General features: G+C 30.1%; 1 long non-coding RNA gene across 1 annotated transcript; it reads right to left on the minus strand.

Moving 5' to 3' along the window:
• Nucleotides 1-4,677: 4,677 nt before the first annotated feature.
• On the minus strand, nt 4,678-5,075 carry LOC119672612. The gene is made up of 3 exons (XR_005251927.1): nt 5,011-5,075; nt 4,929-4,962; nt 4,678-4,844 (listed from the first exon to the last, which is right to left on the minus strand). It is a non-coding gene; the product is annotated as an uncharacterized LOC119672612 (long non-coding RNA).
• Between the last annotated feature and the right edge of the window lie 12,151 nt (nt 5,076-17,226).

The following is a 17,226-nucleotide window of genomic DNA, read 5'->3' on the forward strand; positions in this document are numbered from 1 at the left end:
GAGTGATTTGATGCGATTGCTATTTTATTCTTATTTTCTTCTTTTCATTAAGTAATTACGTACAAAAGTGCATTCATTCTTTGAGGAGAAATGCTGAGTTGAATCGAGTTGAGCGCATAAGAGTACAAAAGACAACGACGCAAAAGCAAAAACATATGTAAAAAAAACACAAATTTGCAAAAACAACTGTGTTGTTTTGTGTATTATAGAAGTTTCTTTTTAAGTAGTTAGTAAGAAATAATAAACTGTTCTTTACAAGTGAATTATAATTGATATTTCGTTAACTAATCTTAGTGTGTGTGATAATTAGGATGATTAGCAAATAATCAATAAGAATATTTTTAAAATCTGATTAAATTAATTTACTGAACTATATTGACAATTTTTTAAATAAATTATATATGTATATTATCAAATCAAGCAATTAGAATATTTTCAAATTCTGATTAAAATAAGTGCTAAACAGTGCTAAACAGTGCTAAAAAAAGTTTAAGGCCAACATCAATTTCGAACTGCAATATCAGAATGTATGAAAATGTTTTGATTAAACAATTTTTTGTTTCAAGTATATGCATATAATGTGTATAACTTTGTCATTATATGGGTGTTCTACATAACTTAAATGGGAACAAACTAGAACCTTATAAACAAATATTGAGCGAGGACTGATAAGTCGTAAATAAGTATAATGTCTGATTATAATATTCAGAGTTATAATGAAGTTATAATATAACTCCAAGATATACAAGAAACTTGATTTATTAAATGGTAAAATTTTGGAATGATATATATAATTTTGCAAGTGCCTTAGTACAAGGAGAGAGCATCCAAGTGAATTTTAAGTATATCTCTAATTCTGTATGTAGAATTGGATCTCATACAAGTAAGACAATTGTCAGCATAACTAATGTAATGCTAAAAACTTAGCAATTAATAAATCTTAGAATACAGACGGCTACTATATAGGAAATATAGTAGCCGTCAATATTATTAATAAAACTTAAAATACAGGCGACTACTATATAGGAAAGTTTCTGTACTTAAAAGAGACCCACAACAAGCGTTGACCAGATTATCTTCAAGCTAGAACGGAGCTATACTGGAATAAGGTATATATGGAAGATTACAGCCACATAACTCATAGATTCTGCAGTTGAAACCTCATTCCAGTAATGAAAGGCAAAAAGGAGGATAGATAGGTTTACTGTTTGACAAGCTAAATTTAACAAAGCCAGAAAAACTACGTGGAAATGATTTCGAGTGAAGAGTGTTTATAGATGATGGAAACTTTCGGGAAGTATAAGCTAGGAGTAAACTCTATAGTCGGAGTGATTACGACCCAGGTTGTAGAACGGAATGGGCAAGCAAGGTATGGGATGTATTGCTGTCTCTATTTCAACTTGGACTTAGGTCACGTAAGGCTCCAAGTTAATGAGAAATAAATTTTACTTTAAATATCTCTTTATTAATTATTCACATTTCAGTTATTAATCTGGCAACGAATGACAGCGGCATATAGAAGCATCAATAAACAGCAATTTTGTCTTCGTTAATAATATTATCGCAACAATTACAACAATAAGAACAAATAAAAACATTAAAACAATGCAGTTTTAATTTAAATGCTCGTTTGTGTTTTTTGTTATTTAAGCTTTGTTTTTGTTTTGAATTGCAATTTTTTTTAATTGACAGTCAAGTTCTGTGCTCATATTAATTTTCGCATTTGGGTTTATAATTATTTCCTTTTTTCTAACACAAAAAAAAAACAAAAAATATTCACATTTATTTCTTTACATTGCAATTTTGCAATTATTTATTTCGCAAGTCTGTGATTTGCTTTGTGTTGCAACAACCTCAATCCGCCTGAATCCACCTCAGCCCCCACGAAATCACTCGAGTGTGAGCTACTGTCACACAAAACAGCATCTTCAAGATATTTTTAATCAACGCTTTGATTGTTTGCTTCTGGTTTTGTTTATTATTAATTATTATATAACGGAATGGCGGGGAGTGAGGACCGAGGCCTGAGCAACGTAACAAATGGAAGCAGCATTGAAGGCAGAAGCTGCAGAAAGATTTACTCCGTTTTCAATCCTGCAGATATTTTTGCTTTGGTTCACTAATGAACATTAATACATACCTCGACGATTGAAGTCCTTTTGTAAGTTAGTCTTAAAAGAGCCAATTTAAATTCTTTAAATGAGAAAAATTCAAGTTTTTTTTTTAAGACTAATTAAAAAGTTACTTTTATTTTAAAGAAAATCAAGACAATAATATATATTATTTTGCTTCAAATCCCATTTTATTTTATTTCATTTTTTTTAATTTAATTTTATTTTGCATTGTTCAATTTTCTTTTATTTTATTTCACTTTATTTTATTTAATTTAATTTTATATGATTTTTTTTAATTTTACTCTTTTTTTTATTTTGATTTTAATTTTATTTTTTTTTGTTTAACTTTAATTTTATTTTATTTATTTTTACTCTCTTAAATTTTTTTTTTTTGTGATAATTTAATTTTATTTCATTTTATTTTATTTTATTTTATTTTATTTAATTTTATTTTATGTTATTGTATTTCATTTTATTTAATTTTACTCTATTAATTTTTTTTTGTTAATTTAAGTTTATATCATTTTATTTTGTTTTATATCAAATACTAAATTTTATTTTATCTAATTTTATTTAATTTTATTTCATATTATTTATTTCTTATATTTATTAATTTATTTGATTTATAAATTTATTTTATCTAATTTTATTTAATTTTAATATTTTTATTTATATTTTATTTAATTTGATTTGATTTTAATATTTTATTCTATTCTTTTTATATTATTTTATTTTAATTTATTCTATTTTATATAATTTTATTTTACTTTGTTTCATTTTATCTAGTTATATAGAAGACCTAAGGTACCCAGTCTGTGTTAGTTCACAGTTGTCTCAATTGCCTTATAAGTATACGCTTAAGTATTACACAAGCTAATATCTGCTATACTGTAACTAAAAAAAGGTCTGTTTAATATCCCCAGTTACATATGAATCCCAGAATTTCTTGAAAATTTTATAAAAATGTTAAAAATATTCCCACTATTTGCACTTATAATCGAAATTATAGTTGCTTGAGCGAAATCTTAGTAATACTAAGACTGATTATAACTTAAGCCATATAACGTTTAATACTAAAACCCGTCGTGACTTACAGAGTATAATATTAAAACACTACAAGTGGTTTTAACTTAGAAAAGTGAAGACTCCGTTTCAAAATGGGTTAGAGTATTGTCAAAACTTCATATTATTTATCAAATTACTTATATATTAGAACCCTAACATAACACTTGTAAAAAAGAATGACCTACGTAGGTAAGTCCACTATAAACTCAAAGGTATAGATAGATATACATATATATGAGCTAGCTGTAAACATTTTGAGCAATAAGCGGTCTTAAAAAGTTTGTAAAAGTCTTATATTTCAGACCCATTAATTAGAATTTAAATAAGACATTATGTATTATGTCGCCAATAAAGCTTTAATGAACACTATCCTATGACAATCTCAAGGAAGAATATTGTAACTTTAGTAATTAAGTTTTTCGGATGTTAAAAATAAAATTTTCCAATTATATTAGTCTTCCAAGTTAAGTAGGAAAATTATAACCTGACTTATTTGGATAAAAAATCAGTTTTTTTAAAATTTGGTCTTAAGTTGGCAACACTGTTTATAGTAATAACCGTTTTGACAGTTGATTTATATTCGCTATAGTTTGTTTAATGCAATGTAAATAGACTCTGATATGATGATAGACTTTTGGCCTGGTAAGGTATTAACCCAACATTTTTTGTAGAGGTTTTGACATTTATAAGTCTTAAAAATTTGGGCGATCAATGTGCTATGAGTCCAAATGCATTTTTTGCTTTCCAATCAAACGGCTTTAAATTTGATATTTGATAATAAATTACTATATTGCCAATACGTAAAACACTTAATAAACCTTTTATTCAAGTAATGTTCGTGTGAACTGGATTCCATAAGCTTTATTGGATCAAATCGAAGAGATTACACTGCCTTCCTCGGTCTTTGGCGACTCATTACCATTAATTTAAATAGTTTCATAAAATATCAATGTATTTTGTAGCATGAATTTTAAACAATTTTAAAATCCTTGGTTACTCTGTACGATCAATTGTAATGGTAATACAATGGATCGATGTATTTTGAAACAATAATGGCCAATAACTTCGCCAATAATAGATATTATCTCCAAAAGAGGTTAAGTTTCACATTATAAGATTTAACAAATAAATCCAGGAAAACACTTCCGTCAGGAAGCAATGATCTATTGGTCAACAAGAATAAAAGAACTGTTTCATTTAGTCAATCCAATAGAATATATATATAGCTTGACATCGAACAGCAGTCACTGCCATTGCAAAAGCGAAAAAAATTTCTTCTTTGACCTATAGATGCACTATCAAAAGGTTAAAAAAAAATAATTGTGATGGACTAGAGAAGAAGTCAATCATAAAAAATAAATTAGTTTAATAATGATCCATATTTACTTCTCATACATTAATGCAATGCAAATAGTATGATTATTAATTCTAAAATTGTTTATATTAATAAAAAAAAAAGCAGACCATGGATACAATTAATGAGAGATATATGGTACCAGTCTCAATTTCATAGTAGTTTATTTTATAATAATATAAAATAACATAGTTTATATAATTTCAAATGGAAATTTTAATAATAGCTCCACTAAATCAGCAACGATATAGTCAGTTAATGTCAGCAGTCCCCGCAAATCGAACTGGTCCAAAAAAAGGCGATACGGTGGTCTGCAATTAGTTTGTAGTTTTCTATACTTTTACAATATTTAAATGTCTAATGTTTTAGTTATTTTAAAGATATATAAAACTTACATGTATAGCATATAAACGAAGGTATTTCATGATCCTAAATCCTATAAAATTATCTGTTATATTCTTTTAGAAGTATTCTTACCATCGTTAAAAACGATATATGATATTTGATTTAAGTTAAAGTTATATTATTTGATATTCTAAACTGAAAAAAATATTTATATATTATTATAAATATCTATTAAATAAAATTTTTCCTTGCCTTTTTTTAATGATACTCTTTTTCGCCTCCTAAGTTCCTAGCTGCAGGATTTCAAGTGGTTGCTGCCCAATGCATAATTGTGGGGTGATTAACCCAGTATGCGCACTCAATGAAAGTTGCGTCCTGATAAATGTTCAGTTTGTAGAAGAGCATTACATCCATTTCAGTGCAGAAAATATGACCCAGCTTCTTACATCCTCCTGCAGGGCGGTGAAAAAAATACACTTCCTTCATTTTCGGTTTCATCGAAGCCATCACAATTATTAGAAGGTCGGATGGTACCAGCTTTCGATGCAACTTGCGTAAAAAGCTGCCGAAAGTACTAGAGTAAAAAATTCGTTTGCTTCTTCGACGTGTTAAAGTGTTTAATTTCTTTTGAGGCATTGTTGATTTCTTAATGATCCAACAAATACTCAAATGTATTTCGGATACAAAGTAGAGCTATGTATACTAACAAATAGTATTTGACTTTTAATAAAATAGGAAATTTTTTCAAATCTGGCTTGCTTTTTTAAAATTATATATAGTAATAGACAGTAATAGTAGTAAAATTTAAAAGTTATTTATTGACTAATTGATATCAAGACTTGCAACTGAATTAATTATTTAAAATTGGTTTCATCAAGATAATATATATTATAAAAAGCGTAACTTGTGTTTCTTTTGGGATACATATCTACCATTAAGCATAGTACTAATGATTATTTATACTTAGAAAGAAAGTTGATGATACTATCAAACCTGTATTATGGTGTAGAACAGAATTAGTACTGAAATAGAACAAAAAAAGAGGTTAGGTTTGTACTATGAAGAACTATATTTCAAACATAAAGATTGAAATAAACTTCAATGTTGCAAGTTACTAGAAAGGAAATAAGAATACAAAGAACAGGCTGGAGTCGAAGTACATATCATAACTACAAAGCTAGTTTTGAAGACAGAACATTGCTCTTGTTCACGTCAATATCTGCAAAAATAGCTACCATATACTCATATACGTAGTAGGACGAACGACTTAATGGTTAAGTTCCTTATTCTTAATTAACTTTAAAAGTAATTTTAGTGTTAATTCACAAATAAAAAAATTATATACGTAAAAACCACGACTAGAAAAAAATAACTGTGTTTGAAATCGAAGAGAAAATACGAAACAAATTAAATTTTAACCTCACTGTAGACGATGTGGTGACAATTAAAAAAGAAAACAAAAATTATTGATGAAACAGATCTAGTCCCGGAGAAGACAACCACTTACTAATCTAAGATCAAATACTACAAGTTTCTTTATATAGCAAAATAGCTGTGGTTTTAATCCATACTTAAGCGGATACAATGACTATATTTCTTTTCTTCATCCGATGTGAAGTTATACTTTCCAACCGAGTGCTGTGACCCAAAAAACAGTAAAAGTGTTTGGTAGAAGCCACTTTCTCCGAAAACGGAAACTATATACTCAGAAACTATATTATAGATTTAATTGGTACCGGCGGACTTCTTTGGAACTTCAATTGCGCTGATTATCGTTGCATTTTACTGGTATGTGTATTAAGAGCACCGTGGTGTTAAGCCTTAATAGTAGGTAATCACGTTAATAAACTATGAATTCTGCTTTCGTAAATTTGGAAGCAATAAAATATTATATCATTAGTCTGAAACCTGAAAAATTGATGGAAGTTAAAGTGGGTTCTGTTGTAGTTTATATATACTTCGATGTTACTTTAAATACATAATATATATTTTTACATGCTTTAGAAAGACAAAAAAATATCTGATCATTTACACGTCAAACACTAATTTTAGTTTGACAGTGTAAAATAGGTATGTTTACATTATAATGTAAAATATGTAGTGATAAGGTATCTTCCTCTTTGCTTGATAAAACGGCAGTAAGTGTATAAACACCTTGCAGATTAGTGTCTGTGACTAGTTAGCTGATTCACTGAAGCAAGAACTCCGTTGAGTTATGATAATGAATTTTTCAAGTGATTTTACAGAATTATAGTTTGAAACTCAGAATATCTTCCTAAGAGAATATATATTGCATCTCTTTACTAGGAGTGCAGCTCTAGATTGGTATGAGCATCCATGGAATCAAACAACTGCAGCGCTCTGTTTTTATTGTGTTTTTGCACACTCTGGACTCTCAAGTCTTTATGTATAACTGTATTTCTGATATACCATTGAGATTTTAGCATTCGTCTCAATATAATATTCTGATAATATCACTTATAACAAAAATAATGACAGTAGCAGTATTAAGGTCCTAACTGTAATAATTTATCATAAATTTTAGGGAGTGAACGAGTATCAGATACTTATTCAACCAAAACTTCAAACAAAAAGTAAATCTGATATAATTACTTTGTTCCTTTATCTACTAATTAACGTCCACCTTAAAAGATTCAATTCGTTTTAAAGGTTTTTCTGATGGAAAAAAACTACTTCACTTTCAATTCTGCTAGACGCATCCATTCATTAGTAATAGTAATAGTAATGCAGTAATCTATTGACAAGAAACCGAATCTGTGTGAGTATCGCCTGAAACTTAGTTAATGAGCCAAAAAACGCGGCTGCGGCACCAAATTCGATTGGCGAGGTTGCCTAAAAAGATACCGCACTGTCATTTCAATGAAAGCCAAGTGAAATTTCGCGATTACGTCCTGAGCAGCAATGACAGGCATTGAAGTGCAAGACTTTAGCACAAACAAAACCAATAGCGAAATCAAGCAACCGATACGGACATAAAAGCTAATGTCTGCAACTCTAAACTCGCACACAATCGCACATTATACTTACATATATATAGTAAGTATAGTATGTATGATTGCATTTGCGATGCTGGTACGAGGTGTTCAGTCGTATAAATTTGTGATTTGCCTTTCCAGCAAAATCCACTTGGACTAAAACTTTGTCTATAGTCGCCGCAAGGGGCGTCAAGTCTTTGGGTTTGAGTTCAATTGCTCTGCTGCATATGGCACTTGTATGCAAATCGTAGCTTAAACCAGCAATGGACTACAACAAAATCAAACGAGTTAGCCTGTTAGGCTATACGGAACCCTTCCCTCCGTCAACTTGACTTAACAACGAAAACATAAAGCTTTAGTTGCTGACAAACACATACGCAGCATTAAACCAAACGCGAAATTCTTATGAGCTATGAGCTACAACAGCAACAGCAGCAACAGCAGCAATAGCAGCAGCAATAATAACAACAACAAAACCATTGCTAGCATTAGAAAGCAACATAAGGGAGCAGTGGAGAGTAGAATATGTCCTGTACGACATGCATACATGAAGACCAGCATCAGTTACAGCAGTGCGGCAACGATGCCGAAACTTAAATGTTTGCAACATCCAGCAGTTCAGAAATCAGCATGCCTTACATACCATCCCCTACTCTTCAGCATTTCTCTCCATAGCCTACGCCAATGCCAATGCCATTTGTACAGTTTCGCGTTTAATGTTTCGCGCCACGTTAGCTGTCCATCACGAGGCTCTCTAAGCTTGATGACTGAAGCTAAAAACCTTAAAGCAAAAATTTACCGCCCGAGACATAAAAAATGCTGCTTGCACTTTCCCCCACCGAAACCGCCGTATCGACATCCTGCATCCTGCACACATACTCCAAACTGAATGCTCCCTCACTGCAACAATGTGGCACAAAATCCTTTAACAACTCCAAAGTCGCAATCGCCGTAACCAGCATCGTTAGCATCACACGTTTGCATTTCGAATACTGCATGCAGAAGGCAGAAGGCAGCAGGCAGCAGGCGCCCGGTCGACCCGTCACACCGTGCGCCTGTCAGTTCGTCAGCGTCTCATCAACAATTCAGAAGGGGGCCTTTTTTGCATTCACAAAACAACGCGTTATTGTGCGTTATTGGTTGGGCCGTTCTAGCTCTAAACTTTGTTGCGCGCCATCAACTTAAACCCCAAACTATATTATACGCCAGACCATGGATCACTCTACTCACTTGTGAACTGCGAATAGAAGTTTGTATCCTTCAGTACGTATATGTATTGCAGATAGATTTTGCAGCTGCAGTATTCACCGATGAAGCAGCAAAAAACGGGCACACATTTGTGTTGTTTTTATTGTTGTTGTTGTTGCTTATTTTTAGCAAACATTCACTGCCTGCCGCGTTGCAGTCTTCCACTTCTTCTTCTTGTCTTTGTTATATTATTTTGCGTATTCCAGTGCAGATACCGGGTATGCGCCCTCAAAAGTGGGGGAGTTTTTGAAGTAGATTTAAATCGCATATCTGCAGCGTCTCTTATATTAAAGGCTCTCATCTCCATTCTATGTCCGCATGTTCGCATGTGTATTTGCTGTGCTGCTAATACGCCGTTTGGTCACCTTCATCCACTTCAAACCACACAATCATATGTATGTTTCGATTTGCATACACTTCACCTCTGCCACTGCCACTCCCGTTGCTGATGCTGATGCTGATGCTCTTCGTGCCACTGCCATTGGCATAGTCCTGCATGCGTTTTTGCTCCCCAAGTACGTGGCTGCTTTTCTCGTCATCAGCACCAGTGCCATTACCATCGAAATTGTGGTCGTTGGTCATCAGTTTTTCGTCTCATCGTCATCGTCACCCGCTAATACATAAATTTTCGTACATAATACGCGCCTAGCGCCGTTTGAATTTCTGAAAATTTTGTTTCTATTTTTGTCAGCAAACGACAAAAATTTTTTCTCCTGAAATACGAGAATATCCGTTAAGTTGCATAGGCTTTGGAAGTCGCAAGAGAACAGTGGAACACAAAATTCAAATTTTTGAATACCTTTAAAAATGATAATCAATATATAGAAATAGAAAAGTGAAAGAGGTGTCTATTGAAATAAAATGATATAGATGTGAAAGAATATCCTTAATTAAGACTAACCATTGAAGAAATGTGGAGGACTAAATTAAGAGCCTGAAGGTATGAAGCTAAAGTTACAAACAGAAAGAAAGAAAACTCAGATAAAGGCTCAACACCACGGTGCTCTTCATATATTCACATGATATGCCATAACTCTTTTCGGTAAACACAATTTATTTAACTTCTGCCTATATTTATCAGCAATGAGCTTGAATCTAACATATATTTCCGTCTGTAGTAGAGATTTCTGATTCCAATTTCTTTAGCTATCTTCCTTATGGCAGTTCTTTTATTAGCAAGCACACTCTGTTTAGTTTGTACCATTGAAGAGCTCGGATCTCGCGTCAATTCAAATTTCTGTTCGACCTTTTTAAAAATAGTTATTCTATATACTATATTCTATACATATACACTTACTAATTAGAAAATCAATATTTCCTTTCGGAATTTAGTTTTCATTTTAATAAATACAGAGTTGTATTTTAAGTAGTGAAATATCGTACATTTGCCCCCATTTTATACATTTTTACTTAAGTTAGGTATAACTACCATGTATAATTTGTTAGATATACATTTATATCCCCCACATGGGTAACATTCCATCCAGAACACATGCAAAAAAATTTGAATTGATTCAAGTTAATTCATGTCAGTTCATGTTGCTGTTGACTATCCCCGACACACTAAGTTGATACACTAGCCCAATGTATTAACACATATAGTAAAATTTCATTATCTCTTCTGTTTTTTAAAAACTATTTTAGTTCTTTATTGACATAGAGGAGAGAATTTCCATTGACACTATATCCAGATGACATAATTTTAAAATTGTAAGAGCAGTACAGTATAGCAGATATCATGAGCTCTATTTTTCTTGCCCGATATCATAGATTCGATTTAATACTTTATGATGGGCGTTCCATATTAGATAGAGGCCCATTATTACTTCTTTCAATACACGAACCTTACTTTTTCTGTATAATTAATCAATAGAACTTTATCTCTCACCATCTTTAATGGTGAATGAGATATACACCACTATTACTATTATTATTATTATTATTAATTATTTCTTAAAAATAATGTTAAATTTATTTATAATTAATATTTTACAATATTTTAAAATAATTCTAAATTAAAACAAAACAAATAAAAAAGTTTAAATTATTTGGTTTTATGCCTTTTTATTATTATTAAGTGAGTGATCTATGAAAACTATCGTGCTATAATCCAAGGGTCTCATATGTTAACTCGAAACTACTAAAGTTATTTATACCCCAATTTAAGTCTAGAAACTCACCAGATTAAATTACAGATATATAGTATAAAGTTATTGTAGCTGTTACTGTGCAATTGGAGGGCAGGAGCAGATAAACCTGTGACCTGAAAACTAGTTGGATATTTTACTATTAAAATTGATTAAATAAATTTTTGACTTCCGTTTTGATGAAAGAAATTAAATTCTTAATATAAACTATTGTTTTCAATAAGGAGGTATTATGCACAGTAGTAAATTAGAACACTATTATTTATAAATTAATTAAATGTTTTGGCTGGCCATACAGCTGTTGCGAATATTGCCAAATATCCATCATCAGTGATCTTGGAACTATTTCTTATATTTAATTATTCATATAAAAATGTTTGAGACCACAAGTACCAAAGGTTGAACTCGTGTCCTGCCATGAGTATTCACAATATAAATTAGAAATGATATATTGAATTCGGATCCATGCACTTCGCTTCATACCGTTATTAATTTTGATTTATCTGAATCAGAGAAACGCTTTTAATACATATATACACATATATAATATATATAATATATAATACATAATATAATATATAATAATATATATAATATATAATAATATATAATATATATGTTATAGCCCAATGTTCTCCTGGGAACGCAATGGAATGAAGAAAAATAAGAAGAAGATATATACAATATATAATATATATTATAGTATTACTATACATTATAATTAATTATATTTCATTTTTCATTGAAATAATTTAAATTTTATTTAATTAAAAATTAATATAGAATTTGGTTCCTTAGTTCTTCACACAATATTCGAATTATATTCTAAAAAATTTTTAATAGTATTCAAATAAAATTCTAATAAAATATACAGATTTTAATTCCTTAAAAAAAACACATTTAAAAGTAAATATTTTTGAGTAGTCAAATTAGTCGAATTAAAGCTTACTTTATTAAGGTCCTGCAATATGTAACCATTCGCAGACTACCAAACCTCCAAATGAATCCAAAATGGTCTCCTGTGTCTCCTGTGCATTGTACAACTTCGTACATAAAAGAACCAAAAAAGCCAAACGAACCAAAAGAACCTAAAAGTTCAATTTTAATATTTTTGAAGGCAAATAGCGTATATCATAGTTGCAAACAGTATGTAAACTTACTCCCCGCACCTCGCCCGGCCAATCTGCAACACCAATCAACATACTCCATTTCATGCTGATCCCTTGCATAGCTAAATATTTCGCGACTTTTGTTGTTGATTGCTCCAAGTGGCCAGTTAACTCCGCAGCTACACCCAACAAAAAAAACATTCTTATAAATGAAAACAAACGAAAATGAAGGAAAAAAAGAAGTCTAAAAAAACAACAACAAAACAATAACAAAAACTGTTAGTTTTGTTTTTGTTTTGTAAGTTTTTGCAAGTTGTCGCGTTGTTGTTACTCTTGTAAAAGCTATGAAATGAAATCTTTACATACGCCGCCGTTGCCACCGCCGTCGCCGCCGCAGCATACCAATGTGATAACTACACACACACATACGCGTACACCGACTTACATACAGCAAACACATGTGACTACATGCAAAGCTTTGGCTACAACAGAATTGGGTTTCTATATGTCGCGTCGTTTGCTTCACTTTTTATGCAGCAAACATTCATAAAAGGCTTAGAGACAATTTTCTATATGCTTCGCATCGTCGCGTTCCTAAGTCTGCTGCCATGTTTGGCTTGTCAGAAGTTGTGTGGGTGCGGGGTACGGGGGCCGGGGGTGGCTCAGCTCATATGTTTTTGCTTGCATTGATTTTCATCGATGAAAGTCTCTGTATGCACTTCTCCAATGCATCTGCCACTTACCCCCAGCTCTTACGTTAATGCTTTGCTTTGACTAACGTTGTTTCTGTTGCTGGTCCTGCTGCTGCTGCTGCAACTCCAGCTGTTGTTGTTGTTGTTGTAGTTGTTGTTGCTATTGCTGTTGTGTCAATTTCATTTGCAATATCAAAGGAAGCTGGAGGTGATGTGTGTAAATTAAAGAGTTCAATTTTTAATGTTTACATATTTAGTTATCACATTTATAAGTATTTTATTAAAGCAATCGCATGTCTGATTAGAGGGTTTCTCTGTATATATGCCCTTCTTGTTACTATAGATTTTTATTGGTATTAAAAGGACATATTATTGATTCTGTAGCTTCTTCTTGAAAAAAAATTAAAAAGGATTCATTATAAAATTTTTTAAAATCGCATTTTTCGTGTAAGAAGAAAGAATTTCAGTATTTTAATATATTTTTAATAATATACAAAAAAAATTCATTAAAAATTTCTTAAAATCACGTTTTTTATATTAGAAGAAGCATATAATTAATTACTTAGCTTTTTTTAACAAGAAATAAAAAAATATCATTGAAAAATTTTCTTAAATTGCGTTTCTGGTATAAGAAGTAAAAATTTTATATATTTGTAATAATAAACAAAAAATAATTTATATCTTAAAATTACATTTTTGCTATTAGAAAAATCACATAACATAACATACAAAAAAAAATTATTAAAAATTTTTTTAAATTACATTTTTGCATTTAAAAAAAGCATATGGTCAATTTCTTAGCTTTTTCTGACAAGTAATAAAAAAAATAATTAAAAATAATTTTAATTTTAGCTCTTCTGGCAATTAAAAAAAAAAAGCATTAAAAAATGTCTTAAAATTGCATTTTTGGCATAAGACAAAAAAATTTGGAATTTTTATATACATATTTAATAATACATAATTTCATTTTTTTTAAATTTCTTGAAATGTTTTTAGTATCTTTTTTGACCAAATAAAAAAAAAATGTTATTGCTAAATTTCTTTAAATTGCATTCAATGCAATAGAATCGGTTGAAGATTATTTTTTTATTATACAGGGTTGGTTATATTAGGTAAACTTTCTAGTGGACTTATTTAACAAAAACAAACGCTTTTTATCAAAACGATATTATTAGTCATTTTCAGCTTCCTTGTCAAAGTTGCAGCTCTGTAAGAAGGATCCACTAATATGGACCTGTAATTACAGTGACAGAAATAAGAAGTTACCTATAGGTTTTTTAAATAGTGTTAGTTAAAATTGTAAGAAAATTCGATACAATCTTCATGGAGATGAAGGAATTTATGCAACATTTATAACGAAAAATGTTTTTGAAGAAGTCTTTACTTCTAAATAGTTTTTAATGTACTTAAGAGGAAAGAAGTACTTTAAATTGTTGTATATCAATAAAGGCCGATTCTGCGAAAATCAGCCTTCGTATTAACATCGCAAAGACTAAATCTATGCATTTGAAGATGTTGGAGGATTTGAGTATCTTGGAAACACACTAACATCTGAAGGTGGAACAGATGCAATAAATAAAAGAATAACGAAGGCTAGTGGTACCTTGTCCGCTCTTTAGTGGGTATGGTCAAATAAAACAATAAAACAAGAAACCAAAATTCAAATATTTAAATCCTGCGTCAAGTCAGTGCTAGTCTCCGGCAGCAAAACCCGGCGCTTAAAACAAGAAGCGATTCGAAAACTACAAACGTTTACAATACGATAACTAACGCTCGTTTGTGGCAAATATTTAAATAAATCGCTATTGAGGAAGAAATAGTGCGGAAGAATACAAATGGGTTGAACATACCCTTCGGAAGACTAAGTTTTTAATATACCCATAGTTAATGTAATGTTAGAACACGCCAATAATAATAATAACAATAAAGATGAAGTAATAATTTAAATAAAAAATAATTTTTGGAGCATATCTTACAACTGAAATTTGTTTTATGTTTTATGATGATTTTAGATTTGATTTACTAATTCATTACTATTTAAAAAAAAAAAATTTGGAAATAAAAATTACTAATTTTGTTATACTAAAGTAGAAAAAATGTATTTCATTATAGCAATTTCATTTTCTATTTTATTCTATTTTTTTATATATATTAATTGTCGCGTATTTATTACATTTATATTCATATATAATATATAGTAGATACTTTCATTAACCTCTTAATTAACTATTAACTAGAAAAATTAATTATATTTCAATAAAACTATTTAAATATTTATATATAAATTAAGTTTTTATTTATATATAAATTAAGGAACACCTATTTTTACTTCAACGAGTAACAACAGTGCACGAGTCGTATGAGTTATATTTCAGATGACAACCAATAATAGTAAAACATGCCAGCACATATGCCCAATATAAAAACAACAACTACAACTACAACAAAAGCTAAACTCAACTCAAAATAAAAGTAATTTGTACCTCATAAAAAACATAAAAGAACCACAAACAAAAACAAAAACTACCAAGTTCAATTGTTTTAAAACGATATGCGACGGCATATGTGCAACTAAACACGTAAGCACAAAAACAACAACATGAAAAATGGAATAAATTTTATTACATGCCACCAGATTTACTATAATAAATATGTAACAAAGGAAATAAACACCAACAACAACAAATTATATTAGTAATGCAAATTTCATTCACTAAGCAATAACAATAACAATAAGAGCACAAACATTTAATTTATATGAGTTAAAGCAGTTGGTCCATATATGTGATAAACATATGCGATCTCATTTACTCTTTTTTAATTTAACAGAATAAAATATATTGTTTTTGTGTTTTGTATTTTATGTTTTGTTGTATTGTTTAATATAATATAAAACATATTTTAAATAAAAGGTAAATGTGTATTTGTGAGCACACATATAATGTACAACAAAAAAAACAATAAAATAAAGTAGAATTATATTCAAAGTGAATATATACAAAAACAAAATACATGCTTTGCAAAAATTTTTGCACAACACGCAAACACACACATATGTACGTAAATAAGCATACATTATGAGTATGTGTGTATAAGAATTTAGTTGTGGCTGCTCGGGTAGGGGCCGGACTAACTAATATAAAGGTGGCAAAAATGAAACGAAAAATTAATATGGCGAAAATTGCTTATACTGCATGCAGTTAGCTCGCAATGCACAAGGTACTTGCTTTGAAGACAACGTTGCGCTCATATATGAAATTAGCGCAAAAAAATGGCTAAAAATATACACGCTCTTTAGAAACAAAATTTCGACAAAACATTTTGTCATTGACAAGTGAGTCGTTTGAAGTACACACACAAACACACATTCATAAAATGCACATCTAAACCAAAATCAACAAAACTAAAATTATTTGCTGCTAAGAAAAACAAAATCATATTCATTAAAAGGCGAATTCATTCTTCAACGCTGTTTGTGAGAAATGTAATTTATTTGTAGGCGAATTCGTATGGCATGTGTTTGCCCGATTCGTTTCTCAAAGCGTTCCGTTGTGGGGTTTGTTTACAACTTGCTTGAAAAATGCTCTAACATGAAGTGTTTCTGCAAGCAAGCACATTCACTCACTCACTCACGTTGACTGTGAGACAAAAAAGAGAACAGAAACTTAAGTTGTATTTGCCTGCTTGCTGTGTACGGAGTGTGTAATGTGGCTTTATACTGTATGTGTTTGCGGCAGCAGCAGCGCTACTTCAATTGTTAAGGCAGCATTGTACAATAAATTAATATTAAATTGCTAATTAATAATAATATTTTTATAGAAAAGATTTTTAACAAAGTTCGAATAAGAGAGTGTTGAAATAAAAATATTGAGATATTAGTAGAGAAGTTAGGATATTAAATATAGAATGATTTTTCGTCAACGTGTTCGTTAGGAAGTAAACATAAGTTAAGTTATAGAAATTAATTTTGATTCAATAAATAAAAATATATATATATATTTAGTAATTGATTTATTTAAATTTTCATTAATATGTTAATACATTTTTTTCATTTTATATAAGGGAATTGTTTAAATATACCGGCTATCATGCATTCCATTTTCTTTGAAACCATTTTTGAAAACGGCGGCATTCTTACGCGAGCATATTTAGTCTT

This window comes from Teleopsis dalmanni, chromosome 1 (genome assembly GCF_002237135.1).
Source record: "Teleopsis dalmanni isolate 2A chromosome 1, ASM223713v2, whole genome shotgun sequence".
NCBI lineage: Eukaryota > Metazoa > Arthropoda > Insecta > Diptera > Diopsidae > Teleopsis > Teleopsis dalmanni.